Source organism: Bos grunniens, chromosome 25 (assembly GCF_055505025.1).
Source record: "Bos grunniens cultivar Pamir isolate PY7600 chromosome 25, Bosgru_T2T1.0, whole genome shotgun sequence".
Taxonomy (NCBI): domain Eukaryota; kingdom Metazoa; phylum Chordata; class Mammalia; order Artiodactyla; family Bovidae; genus Bos; species Bos grunniens.
In genome coordinates, this window is record NC_141189.1 from 21,095,962 (window position 1) to 21,108,276 (window position 12,315).

Here is a 12,315-nt window from a genome sequence, read left to right on the forward strand (position 1 = left end):
AGGGGGACACTGTAATTTGGAGAAGATCTTTCATTGTGTTCCGGGAGAGCAGAGTGAATCGTGCTGATGAGCTGTGTAGATGCTCTGGTGCCTGCGGGAGGCTGTGATACCCACGGCTGCTACGACTCCTACCCCTTGGGCAAATAAGTAATTGTTCCATTTAAAGACAAGCTTCCACTGTGTCAACTTCAGTAGGATTTTAAATATGATTTCCTGGGTTACAATCTGCACTGGAGCCAGTGTCAACATCAGGGGTTAATTAATAGCCACATTCAAATTTAAGACACAGCTCTTGCAGTTATTAGCTTCCAGACTACAGGGCAAATTATTTAACCCTTTCAAGTCTTAGTTTCTACATCTAAAAACTGGATAATAATAATAATTACTGCCTAAGTTGATGGGAGAGCTCAATGCATTACTGCCTGAAAACTGCTTAACGGTCACTGGTGGAAGTAAATATTTTTAAATGTTCACTGTTATCATTCATTTTCTGTCCACAGCCTTTGCCCATGTTTAAATTCAAGTTTGCTTCTTTCTAAATGATTAGTAACAAGCTTCCTACACAACGTAAAGAACATTACCCACTCACGCATGATATACACAGTAAACATTTTCCCAGTTTTTCACTTGCCTTTTAAATTTTGTTGATCTTTCTTTCAACATCTAACACCGCAAGTGTGTCTGTGTGTGTGCGTGTGTGTTTTAATATTTATTTTTATGTTATTTATTTGGCTGTGTTGGGTCTTAGCCTGCAGCACGTGGAATCTTTAGTTGCGGCATGCAAACTCTTGGTTGAGGCATGTGGGATCCAGTTCCCTGACCAGGGATCCAAGCTGGGCCTTCTCCATTATGAGCACAGAGCCTCAGCCATTAGACCACCAGGGAAGCCCACATGTGAGTGTGCACGCTCAGTCGTGTCCAACTCTTTGAGATCCCGTGGACTGTAGCTCACCGGGCTCCTCTGTCCATGGGATGTCCCAGGCAAGAATACTGGAGTGGGTTACCATTTCCTTCTCCAGGGGATTTTCCTGACCTAGGAGTTGAACTCGCATCTCTTATGTCTCCTGTATTGGTAGGCAGGTTCTTTACTACAAGTGCCACCTGGCAATGATCCACTTACTCACCAAGTGTTTGTTGAGTGCCTGGTATGTTTCAGAAGCTGGATGAACAAAATCAAACACAGGGTCTGCAGGACCCTGACGGGCTGCCAGCCTAGCTGGGAGGTGACAGTAAAAAGGTACAAACAAATGCACACTTCTGAGTGCCGTGCAGGAGAAGCTCTGGGTGCTTAAAGAGTTAACGGTGAGGGATTCCGTCACCAGATCTGGGAGGCTTCCCCGAGGAGGTGAAGTCCGAGCTAACATCTGAAGGACAGAGGGTGGAACCTGGACTTGGGGCACTTGACAGGGCTCTGCAGACACCCTGCTATTCAGATGCAGACACCCTGCTTCAACACAGGCAGGCCAGGCTGATACACTCCTCTGCCCCCTGCCTGGCTCCAAGCTCTGCCTCAGCCCCCATCCCCTGTCTTCAATTCAAATCCCTCAGCCGTGAGACCCCGGCCCCCATAAGAGAGGACTTAGTAGAGATCTCGTGAGCCAGATTCTCAAGGTAGATGGTCCGAATTCTGTCCCAGCTCTGTTACTTCCCAGTCATGCGGCCTTGAGCAAGTTCCTCAAGCTATATGAGCCTCAGTTTTCTCACCTGTCAAATGGGGAGACGCTACAGCAGGATGACACACACTGTGAGGCTGGGCTTCCTGGGCTGAATCCCAGACTTAACGACTTCTCGTGTGACTTGGTGCAGATTACCTAACGTTGCTGTGCTTCCACCTCCTCATTTTCTAAAAGGTATTTATTTATTTGGCTGTGCTGGGTCTTAATTGTGGCACGTGGGGTCTTCGATCTTCGTTGCACATGCAGGATCTTTGTGGCATGAGAACTCTTAGTCGGGGCATGTGGGATCTAGTTCCCTGACCAGGGATTGAACCTGGGCCCCCTGCACTGGGAGTGCAGAGTCCTAGCCATTGGACCATCAGGGAAGTCCCACCTCATTTTTAAAGTAGAAACAATAATAATAGCATTAAATGTTCATAGGATCATGAGATGCTATTGAGTTAATTTTTGTAAAAAGCTTAGCACGGTGCTTGGCAATTAGTAAACACTCTATGTGGGTAGAATATAATAAATAAACAAATGTTTTGGCTTTTAGATTTGTGAACATTCATGAAATCATGATTATACTGTGCTTATCAGCACAGTGACCGGCAGACAGTGTGCACTTAATCGATGTCAACTTAAAATAAAGACTTCACCTGTGATCTTGGCCAAGTCACTTCCATGCTCTGGTCTCAGTTCCTCCTTGAAAAAACAAGGAAGTTGAGCTGGGTATTCCCCAAGGGCCCTTCGAGTTCTTACACTCTGCCTTCCAGGCTGTTCACACAGCTCTGCCCTGCCTCTTCCTGTGAATTCACTGCTCAGAGTATACAGTAGCCTTTCAGGGACCAGACACACTGCCACAGATCACACCCTTGTTTTATAAATAAATCCTCCATCAACCACAAAACATGCACACCCAGCCTCTCCCCTAGCTTCCCCTTCCCCCCACAGCACCATCAGCCAACAAAGGGAGGGGCATCCCGCTCCCTGCTGTGTGCAGGTCACCCAAACGCAGGACCAGGACACGAGGTTACTGAGGTTACTTAACTTAAAAGATGCTGTCAGCTTGATTCCTAGACTCACAGCACCATGCCGGCTTCCTGACAGCTTCCTCTGCCACAGAAGCCCTGGGCACCCCCACGCCTGCCTTTCAGAAGAGCAGAAAGAGCTCTTACGTAGAAGGACATGCAGGACATGGCTGAAGCAAACGTCTGCCAGGCCACCATCAGCACCTGGGACTCTGGACAGCACAAGCCTGTGTAGGTTCTGATCCTAACGACTCTAACTCTGGGCACTAGAAGCATGGATCCTAAACCAATAGATCCATACAGACAAGGAACCTAACTGAAGAAGACAAGTCCTGTGCACACCAACTGATTACCCTGTCACCAAGAGCATCACTGGGACACCTGTCAGCAGTTACTAAAGAGCTCTCATGTGCTATGTGCTGTCCCAGGGGGAGCTGTCCAACAGCAGATGCTGACCCCACCTCAAGGGCTCTCTAGATTCCAGTGAGGGATAACCATCATCATCACCATGATCACCATTACAGTAAGAGCTAACATATGCCAAACACTGTTCCAAGAGCTCTGTGCGTGTGGGCTAGGTTACTTCAGTCGTGTCCAACTCTGTGCAACCCCATGACTGTAGCCCACCAGGCTTCTCTGTCCATGGGACACTCCAGGCAAGAATACTGGAGTGGGCTGTCATGCCCTCCTCCAGGGCATCTTCCCGACTTAGGGATCAACCCCACATCTTTTATGTCTCCTGCATTGGCAGGTGGTTTCTTTACCACTAGAGCCACCTGGGAAGCCCTCTAAGAGCTTTATATATAATTAATTTATTTGACCCTCACTGACCTTGTACAACAGGTTTATTATTCTCATTGTACAGGGGAAAAAACTGAGGCACAGAGAAGTTAAGTAACTTGTTCAAGGTCACGCAGCTAGGCTCTTGGTCATCATATAAACAAGCGACCCTATGATGTGTGACAGTAAGGAGAGGTATGTGGGGCTTTAGGAGTGCAAAACAGGCAGAAGTGACCTGGTCAGGGAGGCCAGGGAGGGCTTCCCTAAGGAGCTGAGCTGTGGCCTAGAGGATGAGTCCAAGTCAATCAGGGTTCTTAAGCCTCAAAGCACATTAAAATCAACTGAGAGGCTTTGAGTCAATAAAGTCTGACTTCGTTCGTCTGCAATGGGCCCAGGCACCAGCATTCAGTTTTAAAGCTCTGCAGATGATTCAAACATGCAACCAGAACTGAGACTCCCTGAGTTCAAGGGGAAGAAGAGCAAGGCACGTGCCTTGTGGGGGAAGAGCTGTTGGGAAGGATGGGAGACTGAAAGAAGGAAGCTCAGTCTCGGGGTGAGGAGAGAGGAGTCAGGAAGAGGCTACAGGGATGGATGGGGCCACAGCATGCAGGGCCTGGGAGCAGGGCAACCATATCCTTCATGTCCCAGAGGGGACCCTTGTGAGAACAGTGGGAACAGCAGGGGCACACGCTCCTTAGGATCCCAAGGCAACAGAATAAGCAGGTGTGTATACGGGCCAGTGTGACAAAGAAGGACGTATAAAGATCCTGCTTATGGACCGTCAGAGAATCAACGGCGCCTCTAAAACCGTGGGAAGCCACTGACGTGTTTTCAGCAAGAACGATGACAAGATCACACCCGGTTTTTGGAAAGATGACTCTGCAGCAATGCGGAAATGACAGGCTGATGAGACAGAGAGGAAGCGGGGCGTCGGGACAAGAGGCAGCTGGTCCAGGGAGAGTGGGTGGGGCCTGGACGAAGGTCCTGTCTGTGCGGATGGACAGAACTGTCTGTGGGGGGTGCGCCTCGTTTTGTTTTCTTACACTGCAGAAGAGTTTCTTACACATTGAAGGTTTGTGGCAACCCTGCATCTAGCAAGTCCATCGGCGCCATTTTTCCAACAGCATTTGCTCACTTTCTGTCTCTGTCACATTTTGATAAGTCTCACGATATTTCAGACCCTCAACCCACAAAAAAAGATTACAGCCCGCTGAAGGCTCCCATGATAGCATTTTTTAGCAATAACATATTTTAAAATTAAGATATATACACTGTTTCTTAATTTCTATTTTGGGGGGGGGTGCTACCCTGGTGGCTCAGATGATAAAGATCTGCCTGCAATGAGGGAGACCTTGGTTCAATCCCTGGGTTGGGACGATCCCCTGGAGAAGGGCATGGCAACCCACTGCAGTATTCTTGCCTGAAGAATCCCATAGACAGAGGAGCCTGGCAGACTACAGTCCATGAGATCGCAAAGAGTCAGACACGACTGGGCAACTAACACTTTCACTTTCACTTCATTGTTTTTTAGACATAATACTACTGCATACTTAAAAGGAATACCGTAGAGTATGAACATAACTTCTACATTCAGTAGGAAATCAAAAAATCCATGTGATATTTGCATTACTGGTGGTCTGGAACTTAACCCACTGTATCTCCAAGATACACCTGTAAACGTCAGGTTTGATTATTATTTAGGAGGTACAAAGCGATGGAGAGAATATGAGGGTGGGGAAAGTCTAGGAACACAGAAGAGGCCCCAAGAATTGACCCACGGTCAGGAGAATTTTGGAGATTCAGTCAAGGGGTGAAGAGAATCAAAGGCAGAGAGTTGCAACAGGAAGGCTGAGATGCAGAATCACAGGAGAGTCAGAACCAATGGGCTGAGTTTGAAAGCAATCAGGTCCAAGATTCTGAGTCAAACAAACACTTACATAACACACAAGGCACTGTTTTAAGCTCTTTGCATGAACCAACTTATTTCACCCAACATCCCCACCCAGTAGACAGATTATTGTCCTCATCTTGAAAATGAAGAAACTGGGGCACAGAGCAGTTAAGTGGCTTATCCAGAGTCACGCAGCCAGTAAGCAGCAGAGCCAAGATTTGAACCCAGGCAGGCTGGCTCCAGAGTCCATACTTTCAAACAACCAGCAAGACCAGAAACCTGAACCTGAACATTTTACTCTACTCTCACCTGCAAACTACTGCTGAAAGTACCAGAAGGAATTGTTTAAAAATAGAATCTATTTCAGCCCAGAAAATCAGGGAAAGGTGCCAAGTAAAAGACAAAAGTTCTTGAAATGTTTCTCAATATATAGAAAAGGTGAGGCTTGAATTGAGGGAAAGGCATCCTGGCCCAGGTCTTCCTATTAAAAAAGGATTAAGAATGGCAAGGTCTGATGCAGGGTGGGGGGTAACTGAGCAAATATAGAAAGTTGAATTGAATCCTCGCCGAGCAGTCCCTGGCAGCAGCAGGCCCTTAATAAATATACGGAATGATGAATGATTCTCCCTGAAGACTGCATGTAGGAGAAGCAAGTGGCTGCCAGATAACTCCCCCCATACATTGCACCCCAACCCCGCCGCAGATCCCACGGGACACGGAGAGTTCAAGTACAGCAGGGGGACACTGCAGCAGCAGTTTCCTTAACCAGGGTGACCATATTTTTCCTTCTCCCTTCATTGACTAGGCTGGGGACATGAGACATGACTTTCCACTGACAGTTCCCAGCTTCAGAAGTTATAAACTGGTGGTAGACAGAATGAGGACTTCACTGCTTAATAACCTGTCTGCCAATGCAGGAGACATGGGTTTGATCCCTGGTCTATAAGATCCCATGTAAAAGGAAATGGCAACCCACTCCAGTATTCTTGCCTAGAGAAATCCATGGACACAGGGGCCTGGGGGTGTGGCGAGGTGGGCAGGGACTACGGTCCATGGGGTCACAAAGAGTTGGACACAACTTAGCAACTGAACAACAAAATGTACAGAATTAAATCCAGTCCAAACATGTTTTTTAAATGCACCATATATGTCGTTCTCGAATTATCTGTCAGCACCCACATTTAGGGGATTCAGATGTCTCTTTTAAAAATTGGAAAACCTGGATCTTGGTTGTTTAAAGAACAGGAATTAAAAAATTCCTTTCAGACAGAGTACACACACTCTAGATGCAATGTCCCTGTTATCACACACTTGACTCATTTACTTAACCTGCCCAGTGCTGGCTGGCTTTGAAGCCAGACATCCTGATGAATGCATGCACCTTTTCAAAGTCACGTGGCCACAAACAAAACACCAAGGAAGGCAGCCAGACACAAGAGAGGCTCTCTCCATGTGTACAGAGTTCAAAGCAGGCACTCTCCTTCTATAGTGGCTGCACTATTCTGCATTTCCACCAAGAGTGAGCAAGGGTTTCTCTACACCCTCACCAACACTTGTCTTTGGAGTTTGTTTTGATAATAGCCAGCCTGTCAGGTGTGAGGTCTCACTGAGGGTTTGATTTGAATTTTCTGATGAATGCTGAACATCTTTTCAGATACCAGTTACCCACCTGTATGTCTTCAGATAAATGTCTACTCAAGTCCTAGGCCCATTTAGAGACTCCTCAAAAAGAGAAATACTATATGATCCAGCCATTCCAGTTATGGGTATTTATCCAAAAATAACTGAAATCAGGATCTTAGAGAGACTTTACAACTCCTGTGTTCACTGCAGCATTATTCGCAACGGTGAGGAAGCAAACTGAATGCATACACACAGATGAATGGATGAAGAAGACACAGTATATACATACAGGGGGCTCTTAGTCATGCTTAAAAAGGAACGATACACTGCAACACGGGACAATATGGATACACTTTGAGGACATTATGTCAAGTGAAATAAACCAGACACAGAAAGACAAATATAACAGAAAGACTATATAATTCCAATCACACCAAATTCACAGAATCAAAGAGTGGAATGATGGGTCCTGGAAGCTGGGGTGGGGGAAACAGAATTACTAATCAATGTTTCAGTTAAGCAAGATGAGTGAGCTCTAGAGATCTGCCCACCACTGTCTACAGTCAACAATACAGGATAGTACACTTAAGAGTTTATTAAGAGGAGGGCTTCCATGGTGGTTTAGTGATTAAAAAAAAAAAAAACAAAAACACCCACCTGCCTATGCAGGACACAGGTTCAATCCCTGATCCTGGAAGATCCCATATGCCATGGAGCAACTAAGCCCATGCACCACAGCTACTGAGCCTGTGCTCTAGAGGCTGTGCTCCACAGCAAGAGAAGCCGCCACAATGAGAAGCCCGAGGATCACAGCTGGAGAGTAGCGCCCACTCGTCCTAGCTAGAGAAAAGCCCAAGCAGCACAACCAAAAATAAATAAATAAATAAAATTATTTTTTTAAGTGCATTAAGAGTGACTTCCTTGGTGGTCCAGTGGTTAAGACTTCGCCTTCCAACACAGGGGGTGCAGGTTCCATCCCTGGTCAGGGAGCTAACATCCCCCAGGCCTCTGGGCCAAAAAAAACAGAACAGAAAAACAATAGAAGCAATACTGTAACAAATTCAACAAAGACGGTAGGTCAGATGTTTTGTTCTCTCCACAATAAAATGAAATAAAAGAAAATAAAACTAAATAGCTCAATAAAAGAAAGCAAGCAACCAAACGGCTGTTGGCCTGGGTAGTGGTTACCCTGATGGAAGGGGATGGAGATGTAGGGATGATAAGGGTACACAGGAGGGCTTCTGGGGTTCTGGTTACAGAGAAATGTTCACTGTGTGAAAATTCACCAAGATGGACCCTTTCCTGTACAAGAAGCAGTTTGCAAAAACCGTGTGACCAACCCAGACTAAAAGCAGCACCTCTGAATCCAGATTCTAAATTCTTGGAAGAGGGGGTCTGATGGGTCCAGTTTGGGGCAAGTGTACTTGTGTAGCTGGACCCAGCGGAACCCAGGCTATGAGGTCAGACAGTTTCTGGGGGCGCAGATGTGGGAAGGCAGTTCTGGAGAAAAGAGCTGTCTGTTTCAGTTAGCTTTTCCAGGTGAATGGGGCTGAAGTAACGAGGCAGCCTGGGGTGCGGGGTAAGAACAGGAGCTGGGCCAGACTGCCTGGGTGTGAATCCTGGCTCAGCTACTCGCTGGTCATGGGACCCTGGGCAAGTCCCTCAGTCTCTTCAGAGCCTCAGTTTCCTTATCTGTAAAATGGGGCTGACAACAATGGGACTCACTTCCTAGAGTGAAACGAAGAATAAAGAAAGATTCTACGGAAAGTGCTTAAAACAGAATCTTATCTATGAATGCTAGCTCTTGGATACTACTATTTAAATAAAATATTGCTACTCAGACATCCCAGGAGTCCAGACCACTGGAGCTGGAGGCAGAGCCTTTCTGACTCCAGGACCAGCGCCTTTCACGTGAGAGATGTCTCTTTCTGGGTCATCTACCTTTGAATGCTCTATTTCCCCCTCCGTCTGCAGCCTCCACAGGCTGAGGTCTTCTGGGAAATTGCCTTTATCAGTCTCTGAGGCCGGTCTCGCCCCTTAACCAGGAGAAGTCAAAATAATTCATAAGACAAGACATGCCTGCCTCATTTAGTTCCAGCACCTCTGATCTTCGTGCACCAGAGAAACAGCTCTTTCCCTTCTCCAGACACTGCATACTGGGGTCGTGCTTCTTCATCCACAGCACGAAGCTCTGTCTTTGTGACAGTGAGGGGACAGAGGGCTGTGGAGAAGCAATTCACTCTGACCTTTACATGCGGGTTCCGCACTGCAGATGCCATCAGCCGCAAGCGGCAAATGGGAGAAGAATTGGGCAGAATGCATTTCACCAACAAAAGAATTGCATTTCACCACATTACCATCATTTTCATTAGACTTTCCCCCTCAACCAGCTCACGGGAGGTGCCTTTGTGTATCCATTTTGTGGCAAGCAAGATGGACGCATGCCATGCCAAAAATAAGGCTCAGTTCAGTTCAGTTCAGTCGCTCAGCTATCTCCGACTCTTTGCGACCCCATGGACTGCAGCATGCCAGGCTTTCCTGTGATGGACAGGGAAGCTTACTCAAACTCATGTCCATTGAGTCGGTGATGCCATCCAACCATCTCATCCTGTGTGATCCCCTTCTCCTCCCACCTTCAATCTTTCCCAGCATCAGGGTCTTTTCCAATCTTAAACTCACATCCTAAGATTCGAAGGGGCCGCTGGCGGTAGCCATGTTAACTCCCGCTTACTATTTGCCAGGCACGGTGAGAAACCCTCAACATGGATTAACTCATTTAACCCTTGCCTGAACCTTGTTAGGAGGATGCTATTTTATCCTCTTCTTACCGATGAGAAAACCAAGGCAGAGAAGTTACATACCTAGCCCAAGATTATTTATTCAGCTAGTTAGTGGCAAACCTTGAATTCAAACCCCACCATTCTGGTTTTAGAACCACTCTGAGATAGGACCTTTTGCTGGTTTCCAAACTTGACTCCCCAGGAGAATTACCCAAAGGACTTCAAAATACAGATCCCCAGACCGTTGTCTGTATCTCTTTAGCTGAGATCTGTTCTGAGTGGGCTACCCAAATAATCCTTAAGCATTCAACCTGTCTGTATTCTGCAAAGAAGCATTGAGAAATTGTAGTGGACATGTGTGGTTTTGACCTGCAAACATCTCTGCCTCAGTAATGAGGTATAAGTGTCTCAATTCTCCTTCAAAAAGCCACCCACCCACACTGTATTTAGTTCCCTAAAGAGGGAAGACTTTAAAAGCCCAAGAAAAGGGCTGGTTAAGTAACTTAAGCTTCAGAGAATAATGTTTCTTCTTCTGGAATTTGAATTTAGGGCCAAAGCAACACAAATACCAAAATCAGATACAACTGATTTGGTTGTCTAGGGAGGTTTCCTCCAGTTCTCTAAAGTACATTATACCCTTTTCAATAAATCTCACTATGCTTGTGTATGCTCCATGGTTCAGTGGTATCCAGCTCTTTGCAAACCCCTGGCCTATAGCCTGCGAGACTCCTTTGTTCATGGGATTTTCCAGGCAGGACCATCTCCTTTAGGATGGACTGGTTGGATCTCCTTAGAGTCCCTTGGACTGCAAGGAGATCCAACCAGTCCATCCTAAAGGAGATCAGTCCTGGGTGTTCATTGGAAGGACTGATGCTGAAGCTGAAACTCCAATACTTTGGCCACCTCATGCGAAGAGTTGACTCATTGGAAAAGGCCCTGATGCTGGGAGGGATTGGGGGCAGGAGGAGAAGGGGACGACAGAGGATGAGATGGCTGGATGGCATCACCAACTCGATGGACATGAGTTTGGGTAAACTCCGGGAGTTGGTGATGGACAGGGAGGCCTGGCGTGCTGCAATTCATGGGGTCGCAAAGAGTTGGACATGACTGAGCAACTGAACTGAACTGAGTACTGGAGTGGGTTGCCATTTCCTATTCCAGGGGACCTTCCCGACCCAGGGATCAAACCCGAATCTCTTGTGTCTCCTGCATTGGCAGGTAGATATTTAAGCTAACTCAAGGTGGCTTCTGCTGCATGCAACCAAACAACATTAGTAAAAGAGCCGTGGAAGAAACCCACACCTACCACAGATATCCCCTCTGCAACTGGTGACAACCGGTCTTTGCTCTACTGGGATGAGGCGTTAATATCCTTAAATAGGAACCAGTGAGTCAGTTTAGACTGTTCTTCCTCAGCCTGCACAGACGGTTCTCAGGCCTGCTTCTGTCTTCCGAAGTTACATCAAAAACCTATACAATAGCTCTTTAAATGTTAAGTGGAAGCCTAGCCTTTGAGCAAGACAGGTCAACTCTCAGACTCTGCCTTGTAAGCTGTTCTTTTCTCATTTGGAACATACACCCTAATTATTGAACACTTTCATCGTGAATGTAGAAGTTATAGACTACAGTGTTAAGTAATAAATAAGAGTCCTGGTGCCCTGCCAGATTGAGATAGGTAGTAGATATATGAGAGAGAGAGAGAGAGTCTGCACTGTTTATAGGCTGAATTGCCCCTGGTACTACTTATCCTTGAGAGATACAAATGAGCTCTGCTATCAGGTAATGATGCAATCGTACCATGATGCCAAGAGGGACGTTCAACCCTAACTGTTGCTTCACCTCCTCGAAGAGCCAGACAGTCTTGGAGCATCATCAGAACAGAATGGTGGGGTGTCCCTGCCTGGAGTTATGTAAGACTAAGCAACCCAGGCTTTGAGAAGAGTGCAGCCAACTGTTACGTTGCTTTCTTGGAGCCAGGGAGACCAGACAATGCCAAGGAAAAGGAGGTGGGCCCTTTATCTGAAGACAGGGATGTCCCACTCCACTGGTGCTGAAGCAGGAAGTGAGTGGACCCCAGACTGGCAGAGCTAGGACTTCCCTCCTTGGGGGCCAAAGGTGAGTCTACCAATGGGCCAGAATCTTACCAGGAGCACTGAAGAGGCCCATGTGGGGACTAAGCTGATGGAGTATCTTAAGAGTGACCACATCCAGAAGCAACTATAGTTCCTTACAGTTATACCCAAGCCTTCACTCAGGTTTGATTCTAATCAAATTAAGCAGGAAGCCTGAGTTCATGCTGGAGGTGAAGTGGCACCAAAAACAAGATCACAGAAGACAGTTACAGAAATTCCCAAAGTGATCTTCAGAGTTCTGCCAACAGTCTGGAATAAGATACTGAGCAGAGTTGACAAGGGGACACCAAAATGTGCTCAGAAAATGTGGCCTTGTATTTTCACAAGGGTGTATGTTTGTAGACATATCCTACCATACATGGGCTTTGTTGTCTGCTTTCTTCATTCATAATGACTATATAGTCCCATATCAATAACATTTTA

General features: G+C 46.6%; 1 protein-coding gene and 1 non-coding gene across 3 annotated transcripts in view; both read right to left on the reverse strand.

Moving 5' to 3' along the window:
- PRKCB (protein kinase C beta) overlaps nucleotides 1–12,315 on the reverse strand; it is a 374,895-nt gene that overhangs the window by 187,663 nt on the left and 174,917 nt on the right. The window lies entirely within an intron of this gene.
- TRNAG-CCC (transfer RNA glycine (anticodon CCC)) lies at nucleotides 1,969–2,041 on the reverse strand. Its single transcript has one exon. It is a non-coding gene; the product is annotated as a tRNA-Gly (tRNA).